This window comes from Carassius gibelio, chromosome B19 (genome assembly GCF_023724105.1).
Source record: "Carassius gibelio isolate Cgi1373 ecotype wild population from Czech Republic chromosome B19, carGib1.2-hapl.c, whole genome shotgun sequence".
NCBI classification, from domain to species: Eukaryota; Metazoa; Chordata; class Actinopteri; order Cypriniformes; family Cyprinidae; genus Carassius; species Carassius gibelio.
In genome coordinates this window covers 8,215,282-8,229,878 of record NC_068414.1, presented here as the reverse complement: position 1 = coordinate 8,229,878, position 14,597 = coordinate 8,215,282, and the positions used below count along the sequence as shown (strand labels likewise).

General features: G+C 38.8%; 1 long non-coding RNA gene across 1 annotated transcript; it reads left to right on the top strand.

The window, feature by feature from the left end:
* Positions 1-5,975: 5,975 nt before the first annotated feature.
* LOC127979248 (uncharacterized) lies at positions 5,976-14,597 on the top strand. The gene is made up of 2 exons (XR_008158765.1): positions 5,976-6,615; positions 6,994-14,597. It is a non-coding gene; the product is annotated as an uncharacterized LOC127979248 (long non-coding RNA).

Here is a 14,597-nt window from a genome sequence, read left to right as displayed (position 1 = left end):
AACCGTGACAACCCCCCCAGATTCGGCCGCAATATCAAAAAGATCCTGTCTATTTTTTAAGCAACAAAAACCTAACAGATAAGTGCTATGGAATAATTTTTCAATATCTTAGAATAATCAATATGATTGAGAAGATTTGAGTCTTAATTTTTATTATGTTGATCAGTTTAGTTTTATTATGTTTTGAATAAAATAAGTAGTAGTCATTCAGATCAACCTTTTCGTTGTGTGCCAACTGCCAAGAAAAACTCAAGAGGAGAAGAAAATATTACTGGCTAATTGTCAAAGAGGTTTTAGGAAGGAAAGAAGCACAATAGATTCTGTGGTGAGATTGGAGACTGAAATAAGAAAGGCACAAACAAATAAAGAGTCTTTAATTGCAGTATTTTTTATATAGAAAAAGCCTACAATATGATGTTATTAATCAAATTAAGTAAGATTCAAGATTCAAGATTCAAGATTCAAGATTCCAGCAGCCATATCACCCTGGAGCCCAAGACCGGTTGCCCACTGAAGCTAAGCAGGTCTGAGCTGGTCAGTACCTGGATGGGAGACCTCCTGGGATCACTAGGTGCTGCTGGAGGAGGTGCTAGTGAGGCCAGCAGGGGGCGCTCACCCTGTGGTCTGTGTGGGTCCTAGCGCCCCAGTGTAGTGATGGGGACACTATACTGTCAACAAGCACCGTCCTTCGGATGAGACGTTAAACCGAGGTCCTGACTCTCTGTGGTCCTTAAAAATCCCAGGTGTGACCTCGGCATCCTGGCTGAATTCGCCCATTGGCCTCTGACCATCATGGCCTCCTAACAATCCCCATATCTGCTGATTGGCTTCATCACTCTGTCTCCTCTCCACCAGTAAGCTGGTGTGTGGTGGGCGTTCTGGCACAAAATGGCTGCCGTCGCATCATCAGGTGGATGCTGCACACTGGTGGTGGATGAGGAGTTATCCCCTGACTATGTAAGCGCTTTGAGTGTCTAGAAAAGCGCTATATAAATGTAAGGAAATATTAATTATAAGATTCATATTCATCACATACAAAATTATATAGAGCATAAATAACCAGCAGTGAAATGTGAGTCAGGTCCGCTCCATGGACAGTGCAATTATTAAAGAATACAACACAGATGAAAATATACATAAATATATCTATGAAGAATGAAATAAAAGTAAACAATAAAAATATAAGAATAAAATATAAAAAAGATGTATATTGTATGTAGGAGCCATAGGAGCCAGCCATATGATATTTATGTTTAAGTTAATTTAGTGACCCCTGCTGGTGAATTATGATATTGTGGTCTTGAAAGGCCTTGGAACAGAATGAGTTAAATTGCACACCTGTGCCAATTAGTGGCAGACAAAGGAGTTTGAACTTGATGTTGGAAATGAATGGACGCCAGCAGGCATATGGTTTTCAATTTATTTACTTATGGATTTTTATCAGTTAAATCACATTTTATTGTTTACTGAAATAAACCAAGAATCTATTGAAACCCCTGAGGCGTCTGAAGTGACTTACTGGAAGGCACTACATAGTTGAAAACCTCTGCTATTGGAAAGTTTGATTCAAGGACTTCTAGGAATACTTGAAAGACTGGGAGCAGCGTTCTCTAAAGTTTGTGAGTAAACCGCTGAATTGGACCGGGCCGCTGAGCTCTTACAATGACTTTGAACATGAGCCAACGTGTTTACACCATAAACATAAATTGATCTCATTGATGTGTTGAACTTTGGAGTTGATCCTTGAAAAATGTCTGACGAAGAGACTGTAGAGCAGGATTCGTCTGAAGAAAAACAACTGTTTAAGTTAATTGCAACACGAAGGGGAAAGCTTGGTGTTTTAACACGCAAACGAAATGAAATTAACAGTCTTATTGAAGCAGGACAGGACAAAGAAACTGTCAGGAGACAAGTTAACTCGTTTGATGGATTTTTTGCTGAGTTTATTAGTTTACAAGCAACTATACAACAATTAATAAAAGATGAATATGAAAAGGAGGCTGATGATTTAGACTGGTACCAACCCAAATATCACCTTTTCAAAAGCTTCTTAGATGATGTCACGAACTGGCTCGAGGTTGATCAAGATGATGATAATGAGAAAGACGAGCAGGACGATATTGGTACTGTTAAGCCCCAAGATAGCGCATCTCAAGTAGCGCACAGTGTCACGCATAGCTGCGAAGCGACAAGCGCTCTCAGTGGCGCATCACGAGAATCTCTCACGCATCTAAAGGCTGAAGCAGAATGCGCGGCTATTAGAGCAAAGGCACAGGCTTTGAATAATAAACTTGACCTTGATATTGAAGAAGCAAATATTATTGCAAAATTAAAGGCACGAAGAGAGAAAATGGTCATAGATTCCGAACTGGCTGCCGCAGAGGCAAGGGTTGAAGTATTCAGGGAAGCTGAAGAACAACGTTCAGTGTCGGGCGAATATAAATACGGTACACCGACCGAATATAACCTCCCTAAGGTCCTATTGACTAATGTCCATCCCACAGGCAGCCAGAGCAAAGGAGGTCAAAGACCTTGACTTGGAATCCAATGATCTTCCTACAGAAAGAACTCTTGGCATACAATGGCACATAGAAAGAGACAAACTCACTTTTGCAGTGAGCCTGAAACAGCAGCCATATACTCGAAGAGGAATACTGTCCATCATATCCTCAGTATACGATCCTCTTGGCTTTATCTGTCCATTCGTCCTCACTGCTAAGAACATTCTGCAAGATCTTTGCAAGCTCAATTTCGCCTGGGACAAAGACCTACCAGACCACTACATAGAGATGTGGCGTGAATGGATGGCAGGTCTAAGTTGCATTGGGGAGCTCAGTGTCAACAGATGTCTAAAGCCAAAGAGCTTTGGTCCAATAACATCTGCACAACTACACCACTTTAGTGACGCGTCTGAAAGTGGTTATGGCTGTGTCACGTACCTTCGTCTCACAAATTCAAAACTTGAAGTGCACACCTCATTTATAATGGGGAAATCACGAGTTGCACCACTGAAACATACTACAATGCCAAGAATGGAACTCACTGCAGCAGTTCTTGCGGTAAGAATGGATAGAATGATCAAAGCAGAGTTACAACTTGCTCTTGAGAACTCCATTTTCTGGACAGATAGTACATCAACATTGAAGTACATTCAGAATGAGAACAAAAGATTTAAAACATTCGTGGCCAATAGAGTGAACACAAACAGAGAATTTACCAAGGTAAAACAATGGAGATACATAAACACTAAACAAAATCCAGCAGATTGTGCATCTCGTGGTCTCAAGGCCAGTGCTCTTCTGAATTCAAAGGCTTGGCTAAATGGTCCAGAATTCCTCAAATGTCATGAATCTGAATGGACAAATTCCGACATTTTCACACAAACGCATGAAGGTGATGAGGATGCTGATGTGGAAGTGAAGAAGGACGTTCTCATCATGAACTTAATTGTAAAGGAAGAACAAAATCCTACTCATACATTCATACACTATCACTCAAATTGGAACAATCTAACCAGAGCAGTAGCTTGGTTACTTAAGCTAAAGGACGTTCTCTTGCAACTAAGTCACAAACGAAAGGAAATACTTACCAACACAAGTAAGAACTCAAATGCAGAGAAAAAATGTCTGATGGAAAGAAAAATGCAAATCATCAAAAAATGTATGAATGTACAGCAGATTACTTTAGAAGATGTCAAAAGAGCAGAAAATGCAATCGTACGTTTTACACAAATGGAGGCATTTCCAGAAGAAATCGAAACCTTGCAAAAAGGAAACACTCACGTCAGTCGTCAGAGCCACATTCGTAAGCTTGATCCTATTCTGCAAGATGGTATACTTCGTACAGGAGGGAGATTAAGCAAAATGGCTATGCCAGAGGACCAAAAACATCCTATGATTCTTCCAAAACACAATCATGTGTCCAAACTGGTGTTGAAACACATTCATGAACAACTTGGCCACTGTGGAAGGAATCACATGTTAGCCAAGCTGCGACAGCAATACTGGATTCCAGCAGCAAATTCCCTTGCTAGAAAAATACGGTCTGAGTGTGTGTTCTGCAAACGCTTACATTCAAACCTAGGAGAACAAAAAATGGCAGACTTGCCAAAAGAAAGAATAACACCAGATTTACCACCATTTACCTTTGTTGGAGCAAACTTCTTTGGTCCAGTTGTAGTAAAAAGAGGACGCAGTGAAGTGAAAAGATATGGTGTCATCTTTACCTGTTTCACAACTCGAGCAATACATTTGGAAATAGCCAATTCACTTGACACTGATTCATGCATCAATGCAATCCGCAGATTCATATGCAGACGAGGGCAAGTGCGTCAAATAAGATCTGACAATGGAACTAACCTGACATCAGCTGACTCTGAACTAAAGAAGGCCATAAAAGAGTGGAACCAAAACCACAAACTCCAAGTTGCTCTGCAACAAAAGGGCATAGAATGGATTTTCAACCCACCTGCCGCTTCACACTTTGGAGGAGTATGGGAGAGGTTAATAAAACAGGTCAAACAAACACTTCTATCACTAACAAAGGATCAAATTCTAGATGATGAATCTCTTCACACTTTCATCTGTGAGGTAGAAGCCATAATGAATAGTCGCCCACTTACCACAAATCCGGATAGTCCAAATGACCTTGAACCTTTAACGCCCAACCACCTTTTACTTCTTAAAGGGCAACCTACATTACCACCTGGCTTATTTCAGAAATCAGACACGTATAGTAGACGTAGATGGAAGCAAATACAATACTTAGCTGATATATTTTGGAAAAGATGGGTTAGAGAATATCTTCCAAACCTACAAGAGAGACAGAAATGGTTTAAAAAGAAAAGAAACTATGCAAATGGTGACATTGTGTTAATTGCAGACCCTACTGCCCCTAGGGGATCTTGGATGTTAGGGAAGGTTATTGACACAAAGAAAGATTCAAAGGGAATTGTTCGTAGTTTGACTTTAAAAACAAAGACAAGTGTTATAGACAGACCAATTGCAAAGGTTTGTTTATTGATGGAAAATGACATGTAGATATGAATGACCAATGTATATGTGATGATTACTTTACCTTGTAAGAACTTATATGTACTGCTCTTTACAAGCGCACAATGGACCAAGGACTATTCGAGCAAGAAATTTCTTGCAACATGCACACATGCGCGTATACACATAAATACACACTGAAATTGACCTTTGAATGCACAATGCCTCTTGTGGCATAATGGCCTCATGTTTTGTTGTTTACATTATATATTGAACAAGAAGGACTATAAAAAAAGAACTACTGATGAACTTTAATTCGAACTGATATTGTTGAATGAACTGAAAAATTTGATATTTTATTTGAAACAAACATTTATGTATTGTATACGTGTGAATGATTCTGATTATTGATGATTTGACAAATTTATCTTTTCTGTGTATATTATAATGTATGGCTCCATGTTTTCTGTTTAGTTATTATTGTACCTATATAGCCGGTAGCAATAAGAGGGCCGGTGTGTAGGAGCCATAGGAGCCAGCCATATGATATTTATGTTTAAGTTAATTTAGTGACCCCTGCTGGTGAATTATGATATTGTGGTCTTGAAAGGCCTTGGAACAGAATGAGTTAAATTGCACACCTGTGCCAATTAGTGGCAGACAAAGGAGTTTGAACTTGATGTTGGAAATGAATGGAAGCCAGCAGGCATATGGTTTTCAATTTATTTACTTATGGATTATTTATCAGTTAAATCACATTTTATTTTTTACTGAAATAAACCAAGAATCTATTGAAACCCCTGAGGCGTCTGAAGTGACTTACTGGAAGGCACTACATAGTACAATTAAATATAGAACGCAAAATAATGTGCATGAAAGTAAACTGTAGTCTTAAAGCTGTAGTAGGTAACTTTTGTAAAAATATATTTTTTACATATTTATTAAACCTGTCATTATGTCCTGACAGTAGAATATGAGTGATGTAACCCAAATTTTGACTTCTGTCGTGTGTGCATTTGCTACGTGCTCAAAAGTACAGGACAGCCTGTGCTGAAGGCCTCAGCTGAACTTTAGACTTTAGAAGACTTCTGTATTAATATAGAAATAGAAAAACAAAAAGATGTAGATTTCCATCTAGTCTCACAGAACGTTTATGTTTTGCGCTTATGACGCTGTTTGTCTGAGTTTTGGCTTCACACGTCTGTATTTTGAGTTATTTTTGATCCTTGTGGGTTTTTGATAAGGGAGACAATACAGCCTGAGGTCTATACAATACAATATCTCCTGAGGTCTTTGCAACCCTGCATTTAGCTGAGCAACACCCAAAGGCAACAACTATCTGTTGATCTTCTAAAATGTGGAAGTTAAACTGGACTGCAAGGCTCATCTGGTATCTTTATATGGACCAGAGGCATATGACCAATGTCTTTCTATCTATTTGAGACATGACTTCATTTCTGGATCACGAGACTCTTTGCTTGAAGAGACTACATAAGGAGGTGCAAACCCCTCCTTCCTCAGCTCAGACTGAGTTCAGCCTAGACCCTTCTAGCTGGACTTAGTCTTTTCTCACCTTCTTTATCTTTGATTCCGGGCTCACTTGAATACTTTGAACTTCTCTCAGGTTTTATTCATCTCAAATATGATTATTATTATATTATTTGTTCTTATATGAATATTATTATAACTTTTGACTCTTGATATACAGGGTATTGTTGTATACTTTGTATTATTATTTTTAACATCTTGATTACTTTTGAATATTATAATGCATTTTGTATTACTTTTAATTGGGCAACATCCATCATACATGGATTGCTTTTAAAACTATATTAATTTTGGGATTTGTATTTTCTATATTTGAAGCTGATTTTAATACTTACTAATCTGTTTGCAAGTTATGAGTTGTATTCTCATTTCCTATATTCTTTGAATAAATTTGCATACTAAAATACCACCCCACCGTCTGACCAAGATTGAAGTCTCTAATTTTTTGCATCAGTTTTGGAGGCACCCGCTGGAGATCGTTGAAGTTTTCATTTTATTAAGTTTTGATGCAACGCAAGACAAAATAAAGAGAGGTGAGTAGCTCATCCTTTTCTCTTTATGGGCTTCTGTGGTGTTGCCTGCCGGGTCTAGGAGATATATCTGTGGACCCACCTCGTTCATTAATCTTGACTGCAGCAAGAGAACGAGCCTGGGTCATAGCCGGTGGTATAACCGTAGACGGTGGTTTAACCGTATTTGAAAAATCAGCGCGCGCTGGGGGACGAGACGGCGATCCGCGGCATTAAATGTGTTGTTCACTATTGAGGGTTACTGGTAGTGTGGATAAATATCTGCGCTTTACATCCTGCGGGGTTACCGGGGGTGTATTGCGAGCACTTGTGGGTTAAACCAAAAATGCAACAGTATTTTGAGACACGCGCTGTGAGGGTTTACTCACAGCGTGCTGGTCGGGTCTGAATGCCGTCTCTTGTTTATGGATATAGTCTCTGGGATTAGACTTGGCAGTTTTCGACACAAACAGAACCCCACCTTGCGACTAAATTTAAAATCAATAAATTGTCAGACGGTGCATTAAGTAAAAATAAGTAGAAATTAAGTAAAAATAAGTAGAAATTAAGTAAAACTAAGTAGAAATTAAGTTAAATAAGTAAAGGAATTAAGTAAAGTAAGTAAAGATAAATAAAAATAAGTAAAGATAAGTAAAAATAAGTTAAGATAAATAAATAATTAATTTTAATTAAGTGTATCTGAATTGAATAAACCTTTTCCTTGTTGGATTTGTCAGCACATGAGATAATGGCACCTGTTCAAATAAAAGAAACTCCAAATGAATATGTGATGTAGAAGAAATAAGACAGAAAATGGTTAAAGATGGATTTAGAGAGATTTCGGTTCCACGCAGATAGAGTGAATGGGTGTTGACCCCTTAACGGTCACTCACGTTTTTGAAGATAGACTTGAATTTGCATAATACAAACCTAAAATTTTACAATTCATGACCGAAAATATTTTGTAACATGATTATGATGTGCCATTTACATGGTAATGTAATTGTCTGATTTTAAAATGGGATTTAAAGGATGAATTTTGAGATTTTATGTTTTCAAGTGATATATCACTTCTGATGATTTATGAAATGTGATAGAGAAAAAGGCAACGAGGAAGTCTTCTTTTGTAATGTAGATTTCTGAGTGTGTACTCTTGTCATAAATGAATTTTATTACTTTTCCTACATAGTCTTTTAACAAGAATATTGGTAAAATATATATTTGAGAGTCTTGGACTTTTCCAATGGTATATAGTTTGTCAGGATTGGATTTGATTTGATTGTGGTGTGGTGTAGTCGGCGCAGGCGTCCCGTATTCGGGACGGGGTGACAGTTAACAGGTTGAAGGAAATTACTGATCACAAAGAACAGAAGAAATAGGCACGTGTTTTATGTTGTTTATAGATAAGGAAAGTCAAAGGGCTTTTGACAGACAGAAATGGTAGAATTGTACAGGTTTATAATTTAGCGCAAGCAGCTAGAGAGGCTATAAGATATGTGGGATTTATTAAAAATCTTGTAACAAAGGAGCCAAGAGCCGATATAGGCAAAGCTCCTAAGATTGATGACATTTATAACTGGCAGAAATGTAACAGATTTCTGAGAATTGTGAATATAGTTTGTTATTTCTCCTGGCAGTTTGGAAGAGCTGAGGCTGAGTGGGGCAAATATGTGAAATTATATTCCAGGTTACCATGTTATAAGCAGGTGGCCAAGTGGGGGTCTATCGAACTATTGGTGTGCGTGATTTACCTAGCATTGTAAACACGCTGCCAATTATGAAATCTAACTGTACTAATTACAACCGCAAATGATTTTGCTACTTAATTTAACGAACTGCGTATTGAAGTACAGCATGTGATTGGATCAGGAATCCAAATTTTTACTAATGTAACATTGATCAGACAGGGCACTAACGAGCCCTTTGTTAAATATACTGAGCATTTCACATGAGCTTTGAAGGAGTTTGTTGCTACAAAAGAAGCTGTTGATTTGAAATCTCATATACTGTTACACACGGCACACGTGGGGAACCAGAGCTTAAGATATTGTTGATCAAACGAAAAGAGCAGATGATGCGATTGGATCACCCTCTGTCTCTGTAATTACCTGTTATAATTGTCAGGAAACAGGCCACTACGTAAATAGGTGCCCTGAGCGAGATGGAGAGCGAGGGTTTTAAAATGTTTAAAAAGGTTCCTCTTTTCAGCAACAGCGAAGGCTACCAAAGTAGCCCCCCCCCCCCCTTCGGCCTCACTCTCAAAATAGAGGTGATGCAGAAAAAAGGAAATCGACATGCAGGCACAGCTTAAGCTGCTGATGCCACAGGCTGACCAAAGCACTTGAGATCAGGATAGCTACATATTTATTTAGCTACTCTAATTTACATTTTACAAATAAACACATGACTCTTCGAGGATTATCTGATGGCAGTCTTTTCACAGTCTCAATTAATCCCCTTAATAATTTATCCACTTAAGTAAACCCTTTCGGGTGCAATTCTGGGTTGGAGAAAGTCAAGTTGGCACTGTAATGGGAATGGATATAGTGGAGAAATTGGAAGCAGATATTTTATTAACTAAATCAAATAGTTAGTCAATTTTTGCCAGTTCCCATTCCAGTCGTCAGAAAAATTGAACTCCTAAATTTAACATTGGAGCTGTTACAGCAAATGAGAAAGAGGCTACTGACTCTCCAATGATACAATACTTTTCTGAGAAATTTTCAGATTTGTGGTCAACTTCTAAACTTGATGGTGGTCTTTGCAGAATTAAACCTCTAAATGTTTCAGGTCCTGCACCTCCTCCAGTATTCCAGTATCCTCTTCGGAGAGAAAGAGAGAGCGGCACAGGCAAATTGTGACCCAGCTCGAGAAAGGGATTGTGGTAAGATGTGCCTCTCAATGTGATTCACATGTGGCCTGTAAGAAAGCCAGACGATAACTATAGGCTTACTATAGACTATACCGCATTGAATGCTGTGACCACCAAAGCAACCCCATTGTTGCCAATCATTCAACCATTTTAAAAGAATCGTGCGTGCCGTCTGTTATAATTCAATATTGTGATGAAATTTTTCTTACATCTAGAAAAAAGGTGCAGCATCTGAGTGTACTCACTCTCCTGCTGAGAGCACTTCAAGAGGCTGGCTTCCTCCTGAACAAACAGGAAGTACAGCTGTTTCAACCATTATTACATTTTTAGGTCAGAGTGTTGGTCGTGAGGGAGAAAGACCTCTTCCAGATCGGGTCATAACAATTACAAAATTAAAGAAGCCAACCACAGTCACTGGTTTAAGATCATTAATGGGGCTATTTAATTTTAATCGGGTTTATTTCCCTGATTTTTCTGATTTGGCTGAACCTCTAACCGAGGCTCTTAAGGAAGGCCTTCCGGGTGCTTCCCCTCTAGAGTGGACAGCAGACATGGCTGAGTCTTTCACTCTTCTCAAATCCGCACCAGCCTCTTCTCCTGTGTTACATGAACAAAACCGCTCCACATTTGGACACATGTAGGCCCGAATGCTTACAACTGCGTGCTGGGACAGCATCAAAGTGACAAAAGTTTTGGAACTGTTGGATATTACTCAATTGTGATTCCTTCTTCTATGAAAGGACAGATGCCATGCTTGATGGTGTTGGACTGTGCAGAGTGAGCACTGAAGTTCACCGAGCACATTGTCGGCTACAACCAGACTATTTTACATACCCCACACCGCTTTTTACGTTTGCTACCTGAAACAAAGGTGAAATCGATCTCAAATCAGCGACCTGCTAAGTGGGAAACTGCTCTAATGAGTCCTCAGCTTACTGTTGTTACAGATAACCGGACGAACCCTGCCTCCCTGATGGACAACGAAGGGAGTGCAAATGACTGTGCTGTGGTGGTTATTTGTGACAGAGGACATTTCGTCAGAAATTAGACATTTGCAAATGTCATGGACATGTTCGTGGATGGCAGCAGCTTTTATGAGGGGGAAACACGCTACACAGGTTGGGCGGTAGTAGAGGGAGGAGGGGCGAAGTCTGTGCTGAAGGGTCGCTACGGGGAGGAAGTGCTCAGATCGCTGAACTGCATGCTTTGAAAGCTGCTTTAAATTTTACACTTAAATTAACTGCAAGCGAAAATAGCTCCATTTATGTGAATATTTTTACTGATAGTGCCTACAGTTAACATGTAGTGCAGAGTTATGGCCCTGTCTGGAAACGTCGCGGTTATATGACCACCGCCGGTACGCCAATAAGTCATCAAACCATTATTAAAGAAATTCTTGAATTCTTGAAACTTGCGAGAAAATTTCACCTAACTGTGTTGCGGTTTGCAAGGTTACAGGTCACAGTACTTTCAATGATTGGTGGGCAAAAGGAAACTCGCTAGCTGATAAGGCTGTGAGAGAGGCGGCCAGGGGTGCATCACTTGGAGAGGTAACTGCAATTTTCCCTGTTCATCCAAATTGTGCAGGATCAGAAACTCTATCTAAATTGTACACAAATGAAGATAATGAAATATGTCAAAAAGGTTAGGAGCTATTTTAACTGAAGAAGGAATTAATGCTCTAAATGAAAAGGGTGTTCCGCCTAGCAGATATTAATTGATCTATACCACAGGATTGCACACCAAGGGGTTCATAAAACTAATACTATGTTACAACAAACATGGTTTTGACCAGAGATGTTACAAACTGTGAGGGACAGACTGTCCAGATATATCCATCATTTACAAACAAAGCCACGATTATGAAGAGGTATGATATCAATTAGCCACAGTCCTCGTCCGCGAGGACCTTTTACACATTGACAGGTAGATTTTATTTTTGTACCCTCTGATCATGGGTACACATTATGCACATTTAAGGATGCCCATTCAGTGCCCTCAGCGTCCAAAATGCTGGAGACTTAAAGACTGCTGCATTTAATTTAACGGCTAAAATCCTGTACAAGTGGGGGACAAAGTAATGGTTCAGAAATAGGGAATTTAGGTCCAATGTCTTCCAGGTATGAAGGTCCTTACTCAGTGTTGCTGACTACTCCAACTTTTCTCTCTACTCATTGAAATCGAGCCAGGCTTGACTCGATGGAAGCATCTTGCACAAGTGAAGCCCCTGTTACAGCTTGCTTATACTAACAATATCTCTCAATGCACAATAGATTTTCTTTTATAGACTAAGGGTACCCTTTCTAAAATTAAGGTTGTAATCAATGTTTGTTTTCAACCTCTGTGAGGTGATTGAGGGTCTGACTTATGTCAGGAGTGTAATAATTGATTGATTCAATTATCGATTATTTATTTAGTGATTGTTCACTTGCTTCCAGAGAATCAAAATTAACCAAAATTCACCATATCTGTTCCTTAGGTTGTTGATGATACCGTTTTCACTTTGAATTTGTCCAACAGGTGTAAGCTCTATCAGACGAATTGCTACTAAGGACGAACAATGATTAATGATTAATTGTTTACTTCTCTCCAGGTTTCCAATGCTGAGTTCCCCTGGATCTAATGTATATATTTGTTTATAAAATGATGAAATGAAACTGAAAACCATAATGTTTACATGTAACAATTGTGATTAATGTTGTTTTATCTGTCTTGTTGTGTCCTTGTTCGTGTGTGTGTGTAAATGTTATATGTAATGTTTGTCGCTTCGCTTTGGCATTATGTGTGTGTGTGTGTGTGTGTTTGTGTTTGTGTTCTTTTTGTTTCCACATATTTCTGTTCCTACTACTCTAAAACTAAACAGGTATGAGTGCATGCTGATACGGACCTATCCTGCGTACATTTACCACACGACTGGTTCTAAGGGTGACCCTTTGGTGTGACTTCTGCAACAGTGCAGCTCATCGACGATTCGGGAGAGGTTGCTGTGCTCGTAGCTGGACATCAGTGTTTGATCCCAAGAACTGGACGCATCGTCATCACATCGCACGCTAACTCTACATCATCTGAGAGACTTGTGCTTTCATCTACCAGCTGATATATAGATTTACAAATCCCTACATCAAGATGCCTCACAAGATTATTGATCAAAAAGATTATTTTACTCCTATTGCTGTCAGCAATGATGAAGAAATGTATGAATTAGAGGTGAAGGGTAAGGAAAGATACGAGATGTTGAAAAAGATCAACGAAAGTTTGGAAATTTGCGACATGATACCCCAATCTGATAAGGACAAATATCTTAAGAAGCTACCCATTAAGAAGAGAAAGTATGATGATAAGTTTAGAGATGGAAAGAAGGGTATGCTGTAGTAAGTCCTCGACCCAGCAAAAGTCCAGGTGAGGTCAGGGGTCGGATGCTTTTAGTGCTCCTCGTCTGATCAGCTTGGTGAAGAATTCCTGTCAACTTAACGCGGCTGGGGTTAAAGAGGTATCTACAGTCTACCTGAAAAGATTCATTCACTTTTATATTTCCTTTATGCTTACACGATTAAGTGCTTATCTGAAATGTTTTACTTACTCATTTTTCTGCATATGTATTTGTTACCTTTGACTATTATGTATCTTATTTTCAAGGGAAAGGATTTTGGGTGCGAGTCTTTTTGTCAAGACTCGAGTGGGGGACTGATGTAACCCAAATTTTGACTTCTGTCGTGTGTGCATTTGCTACGTGCTCAAAAGTACAGGACAGCCTGTGCTGAAGGCCTCAGCTGAACTTTAGACTTTAGAAGACTTCTGTATTAATATAGAAATAGAAAAACAAAAAGATGTAGATTTCCATCTAGTCTCACAGAACGTTTATGTTTTGCGCTTATGACGCTGTTTGTCTGAGTTTTGGCTTCACACGTCTGTATTTTGAGTTATTTTTGATCCTTGTGGGTTTTTGATAAGGGAGACAATACAGCCTGAGGTCTATACAATACAATATCTCCTGAGGTCTTTGCAACCCTGCATTTAGCTGAGCAACACCCAAAGGCAACAACTATCTGTTGATCTTCTAAAATGTGGAAGTTAAACTGGACTGCAAGGCTCATCTGGTATCTTTATATGGACCAGAGGCATATGACCAATGTCTTTCTATCTATTTGAGACATGACTTCATTTCTGGATCACGAGACTCTTTGCTTGAAGAGACTACATAAGGAGGTGCAAACCCCTCCTTCCTCAGCTCAGACTGAGTTCAGCCTAGACCCTTCTAGCTGGACTTAGTCTTTTCTCACCTTCTTTATCTTTGATTCCGGGCTCACTTGAATACTTTGAACTTCTCTCAGGTTTTATTCATCTCAAATATGATTATTATTATATTATTTGTTCTTATATGAATATTATTATAACTTTTGACTCTTGATATACAGGGTATTGTTGTATACTTTGTATTATTATTTTTAACATCTTGATTACTTTTGAATATTATAATGCATTTTGTATTACTTTTAATTGGGCAACATCCATCATACATGGATTGCTTTTAAAACTATATTAATTTTGGGATTTGTATTTTCTATATTTGAAGCTGATTTTAATACTTACTAATCTGTTTGCAAGTTATGAGTTGTATTCTCATTTCCTATATTCTTTGAATAAATTTGCATACTAAAATACCACCCCACCGTCTGA